Source organism: Drosophila takahashii, chromosome 2R (assembly GCF_030179915.1).
Source record: "Drosophila takahashii strain IR98-3 E-12201 chromosome 2R, DtakHiC1v2, whole genome shotgun sequence".
NCBI lineage: Eukaryota > Metazoa > Arthropoda > Insecta > Diptera > Drosophilidae > Drosophila > Drosophila takahashii.
Window position 1 is genome coordinate 581444 of NC_091679.1, and position 18956 is coordinate 600399.

Below are 18956 nucleotides of genomic sequence, written 5' to 3' on the forward strand. Positions count from 1 at the left end.
AAAGGAGTTTAGATACTTCTTTGTTAACACAGGTGTTGATGTTGTCTGCGTTTCTAAAAACATGGTTCTCGGCTCTTGTTAGTGATCATCTTCTTGTGATGGTTATAATTTATTCCGTGCCGATCGTGATGGAAATGCTGGGGGTGTTGCAATATATCTTCGTAAGGGACTTAAAGCTAACTATATTTGCAGAAATGACGCTTCCAGTTTGGTAGAATATTTATTTATTGAGCTAACTGATTCTCCCTATCGAAGTAAAATGCTTTTAGGATGTGCATACAGGCCAAATAGAACAATTGACTATACTGATTTCATATCATTTTTTCAGGATTTATCTTTGACGTATAATGAAATTGTACTATCCGGTGACCTTAACAGTAACATGTTATTGGAGAAGCATTTGTCCAATAGTATTTACGCAACACACTTCACTAGTCCCTGCAACACCCTTTTGGACGTATTCTTTGTAAGCGCACTGGATAACACCCTTTAATATGACCAGGGGTCAGTACCTGCCTTCTCAAAACATGATCTTATTTTCATCTCTTATGACATATTTATAGACGACACTGACCAACCATCCAAGACATATAGAGACCTTAGAACGATTGACTACGAGAATTTAAATTTTAACTGTAATGCGTGTGATTGGAATGCTTTGTATAGTTTAATTTCTGTAAATGAACAAATAGATTTTCTCCAAGAAAATGTCCTGTGTCTGTATAACTTGTGTGTCCCCGGTAAAATTATAACTCCTAACGATTTAAGCACGAATGATTCAACAGAAAAATTTGTATACCAATTAGGCAGAGAGATGAGGCCCATGAGAAATGGAAACGGTATAAAACTAGTAACTTTTACCAGGGACCGAAAATAACTGTTATTGTAAATTTTTCTTACCAAAAAAATCATGCCAAAAAAAATCAAGAGGCCAAAAATTTTTTTAAATACACCATTATTTTTGTTAGCCATTGCAGTTTGCAAATCCGTAATGATTTTTATTTATTTGATTTTTATAATAAAAGTCAAAAATAACTGTTATTTGTTGATTTTTATGCATAACAGTTATTTTCTTGACATTTCAAAAAAAAAGAAATAATTTAAAAAAACATGCTAACCGTGTTTTATATAACTTACTAAAAATCTTAAAAAAAAGCCAACCGTGCATATTGTATAACTATATTTTTTTAAAATTTGTTTTACCCACAAAATCGCCATAAATCAAGTTTGAGTTTTATTTTTGATCACGACGAATAACGGTTATTTGTCAACTTTTATTATTAAAATCAAAAAATAACAGTTATTCTTTGAGTTTTACTTTACGAATCCGAAAATAACTGTTAAAATGTGATTTTTAACATAAAACTCATAACAGTTACGGTCCCTGACTTTTACAATCAATTTAAGACTGCTAGGAAAAATGTCAACAAACTTATACATACTGCTAAAAGTCACTACTACAATAAATCGTATAAAGATGCTCTAGTGGCGGGTAAAACCTGGAAGGGACTTAAGGCTTTAGGAATAGGAAAACAAAAAGCTATCGCTGACCAGCTAAATAAGAAATTCGTGCAATGTGAAGTACCTGAGGTTTCCTATACTGACTAGTCTGAGCATACTGAATATAATGATTACTGTGATATATCCTGTAATAATAGATTTATTTTTTCCTGTGTTAATGAATGTGATGTCCTACAATCTGTTTTAAACATTCACTCGAATGCTGTCGGACTTGATAGAATAGACCCGAAATTTATAAAAATTATTTTACCAAAATTCCCTGATCAATGGAAGGATGCAAAAATCATCCCTATTCCAAAAGCGAACAAAGATTTTCGCCCAATATCAGTCCTACCATTCTTGGCTAAAGTCGGCGAACGTTTAATTGCTGACCAAATAAATAAGTATATTGAAGAACAGAATTTTTTAAATAAGGCTCAGTCGGGTTTTAGGAAATCCCTCAGGGGTCAGTATTGGGTCCTTTGTTGTTTACCATGTATGTTAATGAAATTCCTAATATAATATCTTCGTGTAATGTCCATATATATACAGACGATGTTCAGATGTATGAATCTCGTCCGTTGTGCAAAGTTGATGAATGTGTTTCTGTAGTCAACAAGGAGCTAGCTGTTTTAAAAAACTGGTCTTTCAAACCCAGCTTAACCCTACCAAAACTAAATGTGTTGTAATCCATAAAACCGAAATAAGCACTAGCTTTTTGGAACCACTTAAAATAGGGGATGAAACCATTGAGTATGTGGACAAAGTAAAAAATTTTGGTATAACTTTTAATAAAAGTTTGAAGTCGAATGACCATATCACTCAGGAGGTAGGGAAAATATATGGATGCCTTAGGGCTCTTAATTATACCCAGTCTTTCATAACAGAGAACTGCCGTCTTTTAATTGCAAAAGACATAGTCACTCCGATTTTATTTTATGGAGTTGAAATATTTGGTAATAGTGATGCTCAAAGTAAGAAAAAGCTAAATGTTGTATCACAATGAACGGCAGTCCATAGGAGAGTGTGCGAAAGCGACTACTATTATATAGCCGCAAAATTGAAATTCTGCTGTGATAGTCCGATCGTAATGTGTAATACACCAATCGAAAGGTATTGCAAAAACTTAAAGGATTGCATACCAAGACTTTCAGAAAATCAATGGGCTTGGGAGAGAGAACGGTGCAAGTGAAAAAAATCCGACGCTCTGTTCAAAAGTTATAGCCAAAATAAGATTTTCTTCGTTTTCCCAAAATTAAAATTTAATTCTGTTTGTCAGTTTGTCCAAAACATGTTTTTTAAGTTTTGAAAATTTGATATGACGTTCATCACATCGATATAAAAAACTTTTGTTCTACCACTTTTGGAAAAACTCGCTAGTTTAGCGGGAAAACAGCTATAAATTGCTAAAATTTGGAAAGCCGTAACTTCTATACTACTAAAGCTACAGACTTGTGCTGCATCTCGTTTGAAAGGTATTTTTAATGCTAAACGCCTTCTATACGCAATTCGCGTAAATGTAATAGTTAAAAAGATGTGAACAAAAGACATTTTTTTAAAACTTTTTTTAATTTTTCTTAAAAACGGCTCTTACGATTTTCTTTAAAACTTTAAACTGTATAGCCCTTGAGATTCCTTAAATTTTGGTATACAAAACATTACTGTAAAAAGTCACGTTTAAAAGTTATTTTTATACGAAAATAGCCACTTTTGCCAGCTCGAACTACTAACGCTCCCTGAGTATTGAATTTTGTGTGGGGGTATCCGAACTGTATTTCAGGGTCATGGAATCAGTAAGTTTGCACTTAAGAGTTCCAGCTAAAAATAGCTGAATTTCGTTTGTTTGTAAGTTCTACACTACTAAAGGTACAGACATGTGCTATACCTCGTTTAAAAGGTATTTTGAAATACTTCAACTTTTAACTTAATTCGTTAAAACACAATAGGTTAAAAAATTTGATTTATGACCAATTTAAGTTTAAATGTTTATATTAGCACCTATGAGAGCAAAAGTAAACAAACAAAAACTTCTGATATCAAACAAAACCACCTCTTAACGAGGTAAAAAACTAGTGACGATCGCACCTTCAACGAACAAAAGTTCTGATATCAACTTTTGTGACGAAAAATGATTTTAGATGCGACTAAATAAGTACGCTACCTAAAATTTATTCATTCGGCACGGTACAACAGAAAACTTTTGTGTAGATATTAAATATTTGATAAAGCGGGCCGAATGAGTAAATTTTAGGTTGCGTACTTATTTATTGTATGAAGAACTGATTTTTACATCTTCCCGAAGTACAAATAATGTAATACGTCGCAGATATAGACTGTCAGTCTCTGAAAATCAGTTCTTTGTCTAAATTATACTTTTAGTATGCGGCCCAGTGGCGGTATAGTTCCTGCACGGGCCGGGGTTGGAAGGGCACCAGTAAGGTGGTTGCTGCATATAGAGCGAGGGGGCACCGAAGGGGTGCTTGCTGGATGTAGATCGAGGGAGCACCGACCGTGCGCTCGCTGGATGCAGGGGGTACCGGCAGGGTACTTGTTGGAGGCTGCTGCTGAAGCCCGCTCGGTAGTGCGGGGCAAGAAGGTGCCTTAATTTGATTCTCGTAGAGATTGGTGATCCCCCGCTGCAGTCAGAGCCGGATGGCTGTACCTTTTACAATTGATGATTAGGTTGATTTACGTTGGGAGGTAACTGCCTCCTTCGCCTGCTGGCCTAGAGACTCAGAAAGTGCAAAAATAACAAGAGATATTGACGGCGATGGCCGGAGTAATGTTCACGAGCAGTGTGCTCTTTATTCAAGATATCAAACAGAACTGAACTTAAGGGCTAAACTTAAAGCTAACAAAGCTCACAGCGGCCACGCAAATATGCAGTGTCTGCCGCTGTGCACGAGCTTCCGGCCCATTGCTAGGTCAGCAATTTCGGCCGGAGCTTGTTTTCGACGTAACTGCGGTCAATGATCTTGGTTGGATTGACCACAGTTAACTGCTCCCCCTTCTAAGTTAAGGACGCCCTCGGCCGTTTGTAATTCAGCAATAATCTGGCTAATTTGGCCTGCGGATTTTCTTGCCCTAATAAGTCGCCTTAATGTGAGCCCGATGCAGATGAGTGCGCAGCATATTGCTCCTGCAATAATTGCTGCGAGACTTGTCTGATTGTTGTTTATCTCCTCTCTGAATTCCTTGATGAACTCCAAGTTCCGTTCAGCCAGGCGGTGAAGATACAGTAGGCTGAGGACATCTCTGCTGGTGGTGATGTTCAACAGGGGGAGACTTGCTGTCCCTGGAGCTCTCTTCCGGGTGTTGTCGTGGTTAATGAAGAGTGTGTCGTTTACCGTGGCTTGCTTGTCAAAGGTTATGAGGTGTGTGCCATGAGTCCAAGTTTCCGTGCCATTGTCCACTCGAACTTTGGCCGATCTGTCGTTGATAATTATAATTCCCTCGTCCACATAGTCAAGGGGTGCAGATCGCTCTCTTGAACTCGGCAATGTGCTACCCCACCGGCATGCAATTCCTTGGCGCATGAACTTTCTGAAGCCAGGCGGCAGAACGTGGCCCCCGCTGCATTCGGCTATGACGTTGTCTCTTATCTGCAACATTGTCTCACCATGGGCGACTGGGAAAATTGTAATCTTTTTGCAGGCTAGTTTGATTTTCGGGAATTTTATGATAAAATGTAAAATGTTAGTGGACTGAAGAATCTTTACAGACGAGACGGACAAGAGATCTCCTATAGGTGTGTTGGTGGGTTAAGTGGGTAAAATGTTCGGACTAACAATATTAATTTTAGCAAGGGTTACGGCAAGCATCAAATTTGGTAGCTCCGTCATCAGCATTCGGTATCTAGCAAGCAGTGTCTCGTATAAATGTCCGGTGTCTACTTGTGAGTTTTTGGCTGATTTCAAAATTGAATTGACGGTAGAGGTTAACTGATTAATTTGGTTTTGGATTTTAGTGTTAATTTGAATTTGTCTATTGCTTGACTCGACTAACTTCATTTCGGTAAATCTGATTTTCTCTAAGTCACCGGCATCCGGTGTCCCTGCCACGACCTTTAGCATTGATCCCAAGAAATCCAAACTCCTAGCTACTCTGTGATGAACGCCCAACGACTCTAACCAGCCTTGGAGATGAGCGGTATCCACGCTTAGAAGCTTCTGCATGTGGGATAGTGGAAACATATCAATCATGTTGTTTGTCTCCTCTATTACACGCCCATATTCTGAGAGGTTCGCTGTATGTGTAACGTAAGCGAACTCCTCCCATACTAGGATTTCACCATCCACGATGGGAATGTATTTGGCCTGCGAGTAATCGGTAATGTGGGCCGACGTCAAGGACAGGAATATGCAAAGTATGTGTCCGATCCTGTGAAATTAAACTTTAGCTATTTCTATGCTTATAGAGGGTTTTCCCACCACCGAAAAAATGAACTTAAAGTTAGGCAAAATATGCGCCAAGTGGCTTGAATCTTAAAGTTAGAAAAAATATGCGCCAAGTGGCTTGAATCTTAAAGTTAGAAAAAATATGCGCCAAGTGGCTTGAAAGTGTAAAAAATAAAAAAAAAACATGGAGGAAAAACATCGTTGGTGATATTACTTGAGATTGTTCTTGTGGACCACCCTCCCCTTAATGAGGACCGTGGTCCCCAGGTCCACTTCTACGGCTTTCTCCTCACACAGGGGTGTGAGTTTATTTCCTAGCCTTCTGTTGGATTTTACCAATACCTTTTCCCCAACCTCGAAGACCCTATTCTGCCGGGATGTGTTTTCCCGTCTTCTTAACGCGTCCTGGGCGCTTTTTATTTTTTCTTGGATTTCCATCTGTAAATCTTCCGAGTTCGTCTGTACAACATCAGCTGGTCTTTTGTTAATGACCGAGTGAATTGATTTGTTGTATTTGGCGGTGGCTAATAAAATCAACTCTATGGTATCAGTTATACCTTTGTCAATTTTAATGCATCTAGCGAGTTCTATCAGGGTGCTGTGAAAGCGTTCAACCTGTCCGTTAGATACACTGTGTAAGGGTGGTGCGTTTGCGATGCCAACCCCGAAGTGGTTAGTCAGCATGGCCGAGATCGTATGCGAATTTAGTGAAGGCTCATTGTCGCAATAGATCGTTTTGGCCTTTGGAAAATAGTTCATTAGCTGTAGCACCGCTGGTTTTAGGTCCTCAATTGTTCTAGAGGGAATGGGTTGCACGACTGCGAACTTTGAAAATTTGTCAGTGCACGTCAGGAAGTATTTCCTATCTGTTGAGAAAATATCAATGTGTAATATTTCCCCTGCGTGGGATGGAATCGGTGACTCGCCGATTTCCTGTTTTTTGGGGTGCCTATCATACTTGGCCCTTGCGCAGGTCTTGCAATTTTGGACAACTAGGTTGGCCAATTTAGTCATTTTAGGAAAATAATATTCGGAGAGCACCTGTTTGACATTCTCCTGTGCCGATCTGTGTGCCCTATTGTGCTCGGCAGTAATGATTTCCCGTCTCTCCTCGACTGCAAAAATGTCTGTCACTCGGTTTTTGCAATACCAGAATTTGGTGGCTGGGAATTGCCGGACCAATTTATCCTGTACCATTGCTAGCGTATGCAGATCACAATGAATGGCATTTACGCCCCTGGGGACTATGGTGTCCACGAGCTCTTCTAGCGGCGACTCGATGCCTGTAAAGTTAATGTTGTGCCGTCTCTTGTTTCCAAAGAGCACGAAGGTGCGTTTTAGACGGGAAGCGTGCTTCCTCCAGAGTTATCTGGTTCTGAAAGCAATTCAGTGGCTTCTCTGTTGCTTCGATGGTGTGTGTGAGCGACACTTCACTGTAGATAGTAGCCGCACACGAATGAGCTTCTTCCGTCTCCACAACGTTACGTTGCTGTCTGGAGAGGGCATCCGCGAAGAGATTCTCTTTTCCGGGCTTATAAAACATTTTAGCGCCGGACTTGTCGATGCGAGCTTTCCATCGTTTGATTTTCGCATTCGGATTGGATTCCGATACTGCGAATGTTAATGGCTCAGATGTAGATGTTTATATCTTTTACTGCATACAAATAGTGCCGCATCTTGGCCAGTGTTTAAACTATGGCTAGGAGCTCCCTCTCGTTTGTGGCGTAAGTAATCTCCCTGTCTTTCAATGTCCTTGAGATCATTGTTATTGGGCGTCCCTCTTGGGACAATACTGCGCCAATGCCATACGCCGAGGCATCTGTCGTTAGATCAAATGCCTTTTTGTAGTCGGGATACCTTAGCGGAATGTTTCGTGACCTGTGTCTACTAACTGTTCCGTTTTCCCCTTTCAGGATGTCCGATATAGGTCTTGCTATTGCCGCGAAGTCCTTAATGAAACATCTGTAGTAACTGGCTAGGCCTAGAAATTATCGTACCTCAAAAACACTTTTAGGTTCCGGAAATTCTTCTATGGGTTTACCTTCTCTGGGTCTGTTGTAGCACCGTTAGAAGTGACTATAAACCCAAGAAAGTTCACGCTTTTCTTAAAAAAAACTGGATTTTTCTGCTGATACTCTCATGTTCGCATCGTACAAGCTCTTCAGAACCCAATCTACGTGCCTGATGTGGGAGTTTTCATCTTCCGAAAAAATGATTACGTCGTCAACGTAAACTTGCCGATCTGTTCCCGTAGGATGTCGTCGATGGTCCTCTGAAAAATGCTGCCTGCATTTTTGAGGCCGAACGGTAGTCTGCGGAACTCGTATTTCCCCCCATTTACTGAGAAGGAAGTTTTTTCTCTGTCGCGTTCTGCGAGTATTATTTGGTGATACCCAGACTTGAGGTGCAGCGTTGAGAAATATCTAGCATTACCTAGGTTGCCTAATATCATGTTTATATTGAGCAAGGGGTACTTGTCGGACACGGTTTTTTCGTTTAACTTGCGGAAGTCGATAACTAATCGCATTTTCCGGTTTCCAAGCTCATCTGTCCTTTTTTTATCCACAACCCATATCGGATTGTTATAAGGGGACACCGACTTCTGGATTATCCCATTTCTGAGCAGATCGTCAATCTCTTTGTTGACGAAATCCGCTGCCCCCATGGGGTATGGGTATAATTTCGCGTATATGGGCTCCTCACTAACCGTTCTGATGGTAGCTACCACCGATGTGTTGTAAGGTAAAGCCTCATTAGGGTCTGCAAAGGCCCTTTTCCTGGTCTTTAGCATTTCTAAAAACGCGTTCCTTGCCAATGGCGGTGCATCTGAGCAATTCACGTTGGTGAAGTTTACATCAGCGCACGTATGGAAATAAATCTGTTCTATTTCGGTGCCCCATTTTAGGTGGCCGGAAGCTAAGCAGAGTGATGCCCCTGCCTGTTTTAATAGGTCAAGGCCGATTATTCCGTCAAATGTATTCAAGTCTGGTAGTATAAAAAAGGTAGCCTTAATGTTAAATATCGAGACAAAACATTTATTTCTGATAGACGTACCCCCATGGATTGAATGAATGGTGAATGGGGAGTCTACTGGGCGAACGCCTTTCAATCCTTTGTGAGGTCGGATGAAATTTGACGCGCCCGTGTCGATGAGGAAACTCATATCAGTCCCCGCTACTCTTCGTCTGATGACGGGTAGCAGGGATCTTCCCCTAAAAAATTTATTGCATCTGAGTCGTCTAAGATGGCGTCATCATCAATTTTGGCCGCTGCACTGGAGGCTGCGGTGGTGTATTCTTCCTCAGTTTCGCCCGCGCTCTGCGTGACGTGGTTGACCCTCTGCCTTTTTTGCATGCCCGATCGATCGGATGCGGCCGGCTTTCTGTTTTGGTAAGCCGGTGCCTGAGAAGGCTTGAGTATTTTGGAAAACGAAGGGTCAATTTCCATGGGTTCGGCAGTATTTTCACGAGACGAGCCACTGCGTGGGGCAGGGTGAACTTGAACTTTGTGCTGCTTCGTGAAATAGGGATTTTTGGCAGCACCTGTTTGGGTATTATTTTGAGGAGAGGTTTGTTGACGGTCTTGCGCCTTTGGATATTGTTTTTTATCCTTTTCCTCCTGGCTTTTTGCAAAAGAGGCCGCGAAAGAATATCTCTCGTGATTTGCCTCCACCTCCTGAGCCAAAGCAAGTGCTGTTGGCATGTCCTTGGGCTTCGCCGAGAAGAGGACATCTGTGAGGCTGCGTTTTAATCCCGAGATGAATACTCGAAGTGCATCATCCCGGAATTTTACGCACAGGACTTCGGCCGCCGAAGCGTCGTGCGACATCGTGGCCTTGTTTGTGAGGAGGGTCAGTTTCTTTTCAACCTCATCATAATACTGTAACAGTGAGAGATTTCCCTGCCTTAGGGTGCCCATTTCCGGTTCTATGACATGCATTGGGCGCTTATCGCTATAGGTAAAATCGAGACGACTTATAATCGCATCGAAGTTGAGTACTGTCCCGAACGAAGATAATACCGCGTCGGCGGGTCCCCTAATCTTGCTTCTAATGATTATTACAGCCTGGTAATGGCGAGAGCTGCCATCGAATCGCCTAAAAATGTGATAGGCCGCTACGGCCGCCTGCCGCCAGGAGACATATGCCTCCTATGCTCCCGAAAATTCGGGCAAGCATTTTACAGCATCTAGAGGTTCATTACATTGAACAGTGTCTACTATCTCTATGGCTTTATATGTTACTATCTGAGGGGTGTGGGCTGAAGCTGGCGGAACGTTGATTGCCGTTACTCGCCTGGCCAATTCCTCAATTTGTGGCATAAGCGCTTGCTCCCTCGCTTGGCTTTGAGCGGTCTGTTCTGCAAGGGCATTTGCAACGACAGCCTGTATAACATTTCGGAACTGATCGGGGTCCATTTCTGTAGGGGGGGCTGGGGGTCTGAGTATCGGAGTTGAATTGTGGATCCGCCCTTCACTCTCAGACTCTGAGTCGCTGGAGTCTTGCCTATTGTTTCTATATTCGAGAAACGGATTACTCATGTGCAGCTGGATTTAACCGCACAGAAATTCGCGCGCGTAAGCAAAGCTCTACACACACAAAGACACAAAGACGAAGATAAAAAGCTTGGGGATCGTATTTCCTTGCGATAAGTGGAGCGACAAAAATGAATGCCTGTGTTATATATTTTTTATATAGGTCACAAAAATTAATGCCTGTTTATATATTTAGAGGTCCGAATTTACAAAATTTTGTGGAAGACGTAAGAAATATTTTTGGCCGAAGGGCCCACTTACATTTTCTGTTAACTTCCACTAATATAATTCTCCCGGTAGTTGAGTGCCAATTATGCTTTTAGTATGCGGCCCAGTGGCGGTATAGTTCCTGCACGGGCCGGGGTTGAAAGGGCCAGTAAGGTGGTTGCTGGATATAGAGCGAGGGGGCACCGAAGGGGTGCTTTCTGGATGTAGATCGAGGGAGCACCGACCGTGCGCTCGCTGGATGCAGGGGGTACCGGCAGGGTACTTGTTGGAGGCTGCTGCTGAAGCCCGCTCGGTAGTGCGGGGGAAGAAGGTGCCTTAATTTGATTCTCGTAGAGATTGGTGATCCCCCGCTGCAGTCAGAGCCGGATGGCTGTACCTTTTACAATTGATGATTAGGTTGATTTACATTGGGAGGTAACTGCCTCCTTCGCCTGCTGGCCTAGAGACTCAGACAGTGCAAAAATAACAAGAGATATTGACGGCGATGGCCGGAGTAATGTTCACGAGCAGTGTGCTCTTTATTCAAGATATCAAACAGAACTGAACTTAAGGGCTAAACTTAAAGCTAACAAAACTCACAGCGGCCACGCAAATAAGCAGTGTCTGCCGCTGTGCACGAGCTTCCGGCCCATTGCTAGGTCAGCAATTTCGGCCGGAGCTTGTTTTCGACGTAACTGCGGTCAATGATCTTGGTTGGATTGACCACAGTTAACTTCTATGCTGTACGCTTTTGGAATGAACTACCACATCGCCTCAAAACAATTAAGAGTGTTCCACAATTTAAACATGCCTTAATGACACACTACAAAAATTTGACATAAATAAATATATATAAAAAAAACAAAATTAAAAATTACAAACAAAAAAAAAATAATTTTTAATAATATTAATATAATAATATTTAATGAAATCTAATAAAATGTATAACGTTAACAGTAAGCATTGTAATTATACGCTAAAAGTTATACTTTGTATGTCATTCATTGTAACTAGCGCAATAAATATAAGTAATCACTTGTCGCGGTAGGAAAATATTATTAAATAAACCCAATAAGGGCCGGTTTCTCGAGTGCCGGCTAACATTTCTCGAACAGATAAAGTCCCTGCTAAGTCATTTTGGCTTTCTCGAGCACCAATGTGAGAGCTAACTTTGACAGGGACTCGGAGTCCCTGTTAAGCGTTTTCGGCTCGATAGGATGACAGCTGATTTCCCAAAGCCAACTAAGAACAAGAAACGAAATCACAGCTAACTTTTCCTTTGAATTATACCCAAACAGCTGATGAAATAATCGAAGCATGCCATTTTTTGCACTTTACAGTGCGTTAACAGCACTCTGTAATTGTTTCTCGTTCAGATAAACTAAAGCAGTCGAGAAAGCGGATTTGCTTTTACGAACAGTTTATCTGGTATTTAAGTTTTTCGAACAGATAGCTATCAGGGACTTTGACAGGGACTCGAGAAACCGGCCCTAAATAAACTAACTTTTTGATAGGAGGACATACACATTTAAGCTAACAGTAAAAGTTGGCTAAAACCCTCTATAGGATTCCATCAGTTCATTCTAGTGGCAGAACCAGAATTTTTCGAATATGTAACTTTTTTGTGATTATCACAGGCACCCCCATCTAATAAACTTATACCCTTTTAGTAGCAGCGCAGTCTTAGTATGATCACCCTGAATTTGTCCCCAAAGAAGCTTTGTCTTCGGGATCGACAAACAGCGTTAGCAGGCACCCATCGGGAAAGTGAAAAGTTGGTTTTTTGTGTTCTTGAAATCCTGTTCCTTTTTGCAGGCGGCGGTGTGGGGATCGATAATTTCTGAGCGTTAAATGGGGTGGGTTTCAGAGTAGCATCAATATAAGGCCACTTATGCGCTGTGTGATTTCTGTGGCACTACGATTATAATATTTTTTAACAAAAAAATCGCCAACTTATAATATTTCAAAATCCTATGATTTACACCAAAACCAAAAGACTTGTTCTCACATTTAGTTTTAATTTTTAGTAACTTTAAAATTCGTAGAAAAAATATTAATAATTGTTAATCAAAAAAATTAAACTATATAACCATTATCATAATGTCTATAATGATAATATATATTTATTTTACCCAACATTATTCAAACAATAATAAGAATGAATGTGGGATTCAACAAAATTATAGAGAAAAGCCACGGTAAGGAATTAAATTAAATTACAAAGAAATCTATTATTGTTTATACATTTTTAAACATTTTCTGTGAAATAAAATAATTTGATCGTCAGATCGTTGACTAAACCACTTTTAAGTGTTGTTAAAATATAAAAATTCGTGTTGCTGGTATTGATAACACGAAAAATGCCTAATTATTAGTAATTATTATTAATTATTATTATTAATATACCTATAATATACGTAACCTTTAATGATTACGGTCCCTGAAAAGTATGGTTTAAACGTAATATTTATTCGGCACCAAAGTGTGACCCTACTTTACAACGAAATTTACACCAAATTTATCTGCATATTGGTATTATCAAGAATATAATGCAGGGTCACATAATTTTTAAATTTGTTGGAAGAAGTGAAAAAAAGTTGAAAATAGTTAATTATACCCGTTACTCGTAGAGTAAAAGGGTATATTAGATTCGTGCAAAAGTATGTAACAGGTAGAAGGAAGCGTTTCCGACCCTATAAACTATATATATTCTTGATCGGGATCACTAGCCGAGTCGATCTAGCCATGTCCGTCTGTCCGTCTGTCTGTCCGTCTGTCTGTCTGTATGAACGCTGAGATCTCGGAAACTATAAAAGCTAGAAGATTGACATTTTGCATGCAGATTCTAGGAGTTCCTACGCAGCGCAAGTTTGTTTCAAAAGGGTGCCACGCCCCCTCTAACGCCCACAATCGCTTATATACGATTTTAAAAATTTCAATATTTTGGAAAAGTAAAAATGCAGTTTTATTGTGTTTATCAATACCTATCGAAATGTAGAAGAAATTTTTTTAAATCGGACCATTCGTTAAAAAGTTACGGCGGATCAAAGTTTTTCTCCATCTCCTTGGCACTTCCCTTAGCTGAGTAACGGGTATCTAATAGTCGGGGCACCCGACTATAGCGTTCTCTCTTGTTTTAATCTTAAAAACAATAAAAAGGTGAGTGATAAAATAAACTTTTTCTTTGTATAATCTTTATTTCAGCGTTACAAAGTAGAGCTTGAAAATTATCGATAAATGACAGTATCGATATTTTCGATACTTTATCATTATCGTATCGATAATATCGATGTTTTCAAGGAAAGCAAAGACAAATTAAAAACAATTTTATAATTCTGTTAATACCACGTATTATTATTATCAAATAAAAACACCTCTTAACGAGGTGTTGCACGCAGCAATAGAAAATGCCTATGAAGGTAAAAAGGCTAAAATAGTATGCTAGGGCGGGCCGAATGAGAAAATATTAGAAAGTGTATTTAATGACGAGTGTAATAATTTTTCGTCACAAATGTTGATATCAGAACTTTTGTATGTTGAAGGTGCGATCGTCACTTGTTTTTTACCTCGTTAAGAGGTGTTTTTATTTGATTATTAATATTATTATTAGAAAAAATCGCGGTTAATTTATTTAATTTTAATTTCCGGTTTTCATTATTTAAATGCAATTTTAGACTAAAGGATCCTCCTCTTAAGAACTCGTGGTTTATTTATTTTTGATCATTGAGACACCAATTCTTAGTCAAAGACATTCACGGCTTCTTAAGATTTTTTTTTTTAAATATCTTCTGAAAAAATGCCTTTGTAAATTAATATAACAAACCTTTGTTCCATCCCATTTTTTGGTACTAAAGAAGAACAAATTCCTCCTCTTCTGAAGAATTCCCGGTTGCTTTTTTTTTTTGATCCTTTGCCAAAATTGCTCAAACGGTCTTCGTTTTGTTTGTTTTTGGTGTTAAAAGAACGAGAGTTCCTCCTTTCCCCAAGAAATCGCGGTTCTTTCATTTTCGATTTTATGCCAGAACCTATGGTTGTTTTCCCCTACTTTAATTGATACTATACCATAAAGAAGTAAAAATTCCTCCTCTTCTGAAGAATTTGCGGTTGTTTTTTTTTTTGGATCCTTGAGTCCAAATCGCTCAAACGATCTTCGAAAAGCGACCAATTCTTATCAAAGGCTATGAATTCGCGGTTTCTTGAGATTTTTTAATAGCGGACAGAAGGTCGGTAGCTGCAACCAAGATTTTGTTTTTGGTACTAAAAAAACCAAAGTTCCTCCTCTTCCCAAGAAATCGCAGTTCTTTTATTGACCATTTTTTGCCATAACCTATGCTCTTTTCGCCTACTTTTAAGTATTTCATAATATCTATGGGACCAAAGAAGAATAAAGTACCAAGAACTCGCGGTTCTTGTATGGTAATTTGCCCCTACTTTAAGTGATTTTGTATTTAAAGTTATTTTGGTCCTCAAAATTAAAGAGTGAAATCTGTTCGTTTCTCTCTAATAAAACGTCAGAAAAACATCGATGTTATAGATAAACATCGATGTTTGAAAAATATCAGAAGTATCGATAATATCGATACTGACATCGATAATTTTCAAGCTCTATTACAAAGGTTAGTATCACAGATATTTTCGCCATTAATAAATATACGCCTCCGGATGCTATCTTCAACACAAATTCTGCATTTCAGTGACACTTGAAATGTTTTTAATCTTTACCAGTGGTAAATGGTGTGAGGTGTTCATTAAATGGTTGTATAAATAGTACTTCAGTACTAACTTAGTTGTTTAACTTAATCAAAATATTACATTTATTTCAGCCAGGCCAATTGAGACTTCTTGGGACCAGAAGTGTTGCGTCTGCGTTTGTCATATTTTATCACTATGGACGGCAGTCCATGTAGTGACGAAGCGCACCAGGAGAGTGTGCGAAGGCGACTACTATATATACACGAAGAAATGAAAATCTACTGTGATGGTCCGATCATAATGAATAATACACCTATCGAAAGGTATTGCGAAAACTAACAGGATTGCATACCAAGACTTTAAGAAAATCAATTGGCTTGGGAGAGAGAGCGGTGAAAGTGAAAATGTGAAAATTTCGAAATTTGGAGCTGTTGGGGCCGGTGGGGATAAATGCCCCCTCGCAATGTTTTAGTTGTATTCCTTTTGAAAATTTGTCATTTGTCAAAATCCGACTCTCCGTTCAAAAGTTATAGCCAAAATAAGATTTTCTTCTTCTTCCCAAAATGAAAATTTAATTCTGTTTGTCAGTTTGTCAGTTTGTCCAAAACATGTTTTTTAAGTTTTGAAAATTTGATATGACGTTGATCACATCGATATAAAAAACTTTTGTTCTACCACTTTTGGAAAAACTCACTAGTTTAGCGGGAAAACAGCTATAAGTAGCTAAAATTCGGAAAGCCGTAACTTCTATACTACTAAAGCTACAGGCTTTTGCTGCATCTCGTTTGAAAGGTATTTTTAAATGCTACAAACGCCTTCTATATGCAATTTGTGTAAATGTAATACTTAAAAAAATATGAACAAAAGACAATTTTTTAAAACTTTTTTTTTAGCTTTTTTTTATTTTTCTCAAAAACGGCTCTAACGATTTTCTTTAAAACCTTAAACTGTATAGCCCTTGAGATTCCTTAAATTTTGCTATATAACACATTACTGTAAAAAGTCACGTTTAAAAGTTATTTTTATTCGAAAATGGCCACTTTTGCCAGCTCGAACAATTAACGCTCCCTGAGTATTGAATTTTGTGGGAGGGTATCCGAACTGTATTTTAGGGTCATGGAATCAGTAAATTTGCACTTAAGAGTTCCATATAGGAATCTTTTGTTCTACGACTTTTGGAAAAAGCCGCTACTTTAGCGGGAAAAAGCTAAAAATAGCTAAATTTCGTTAGTTTGTAAGTTCTACACTACTAAAGGTACAGACATGTGCTATACCTCGATTAAAAGGTATTTTGAAATACTTCAACGCCTTTTTAACTTAATTTGTTAAAATACAATAGTTTCAAAATTATGATTGACCAATTTAAATTTAAATGTATATATTAGCTCCTATGAGAGCAAATGTAAACAAACAAAAACTTCTGATATCAAATAAAAACACCTCTTAACGAGGTAAAAAACTAGTGACGACCGCACCTTCAACATACAAAAGTTCTGATATCAACATTTGTGACGAAAAATTATTACACTCGTCATTAAATTGACTTTCTAATCTTTTCTCATTCGTCACGCTGCAATAGAAAATGCCTGTAAAGGGAAAAAGGCTGGAATAGTTTGCTAGGGCGGGCCGAATGGGAAAAGATTAGAAAGTCTATTTAATGACGAGTGTAATAATTTTTCGTCACAAATGTTGATATCAGAACTTTTGTACGTTGAAGGTGAGGTCGTCACTAGTTTTTTACCTCGTTAAGAGGTGTTTTTATTTGATTTTTTCTTCTCATAGTTTTTGATATAGATACCCGACATAAAACAACTGAACAGAGGGTAAATGATCGGCCATGGCAAACCAGGCATAATTTCTGGAGAGATCCTTTAATTTTGTGCGGAGACCTAATAATGGTAATTACTCTTATTATTATTCCTGGTCTTACATTCATATCTTATTTATTTTTGATATTTTCAAAAGACAGACAAGACATGGATACCTAAGAACAGCATTCGGCCAAGAAAAAACCCGGGAATGCTTCAGGCATTAAAAATTTTTAGTTTCAATGCTTCGATTGTAAATATTATTTATAAATACACAAACAAATATTACAAAAAAAATTATTTTTATTGTGGAAAATCAGATACTGCAAAGCAGTGCAAAACAAAAACTGCGAGGGTCTGGAAAAACCAAAACTGGGAGGGTGTAGAAAAGCAGATATTGCAAGTGGAGGAAAACCATAACTGCGTACGTATGGAAAATCTATAATGCGGGAAGTCGAAAAACCAGTGGATTTTGGCGTGCATTCTACTGCCAAAGATCCAGATAGAAACCTCATTTCCCCCTTACTTTTTGTGTCACCCCCGTGTATTTTGAAACCAGAGATGGATGAAATGTAAGGGGTGAATGGGGTTTTGTCCCTTCCGCTTGTATGGAGAAACCTCTTGAAAATATGTTATTTTCCAGAGGAATTTTCCCGGTGGGCAGCCGAGGGGTGGCAGCAAACGGCATATGGGACGTTCCATATCAACCCGGCCACCACCCCTTTTTTTTATTTTCTATGTGGACAGTACCACATTGATTGCAAAGCCCCTTGCTTCCAATATTTTACCTTATACCTATTTTTTCAATGTTACCACTCTTTCGCCGTATAGTCGCGCTGAAAAGAAAACACAAAACCAATTTTATCCTGCGAACGAAAAACACAATCGGCATGGTTCAAAAAAGAAAGAAAAATCTGTCTTTCCATGGCCAATTACGAGAAAAAGAATGGATTTTATTAGACCGTAGATGACCAAACGATAGCGTTTTTAAAGTCTGAAAGTAGGATTTCGTCTAAAGGGCCAGTCTGCAAAAATACCATTATATTTTTCTCAAAAGGCCCCAGATCTATCGGATTTTTTGCCACTGGTTTCAAAGTGGGATCAACTGCCAAGAAACAAGCAAACATGTAAAACTTAAACCCAAATTAAAACCCATGCAAAAAGAAGACCCAATAAAGAATATAAAACCAAATGTTTGTTATAATGTTTGTTGTGATTCTGATCTTTACGCACCGTTGTCTTTGCCTTGGCTGATTAAACCATCGATTTTGCTATTTGATTTCATTACCATTGTTATGTATGTCCGTCTGTCCGTCTGTCTGTCTGTATGAACGCTGAGATCTCGGAAACTATAAAAGCTAGAAGATTGACATTTTGCATGCAGATTCTAGGAGTTCCTACGCAGCGCAAGTTTGTTTCAAAAGGGTGCCACGCCCCCTCTAACGCCCACAATCGCTTATATACGATTTTAAAAATTTCAATATTTTGGAAAAGTAAAAATGCAGTTTTATTGTGTTTATCAATACCTATCGAAATGTAGAAGAAATTTTTTTAAATCGGACCATTCGTTAAAAAGTTACGGCGGATCAAAGTTTTTCTCCATCTCCTTGGCACTTCCCTTAGCTGAGTAACGGGTATCTAATAGTCGGGGCACCCGACTATAGCGTTCTCTCTTGTTTTAATCTTAAAAACAATAAAAAGGTGAGTGATAAAATAAACTTTTTCATTTTATAATCTTTATTTCAGCGTTACAAAGTAGAGCTTGAAAATTATCGATAAATGACAGTATCGATATTTTCGATACTTTATCATTATCGTA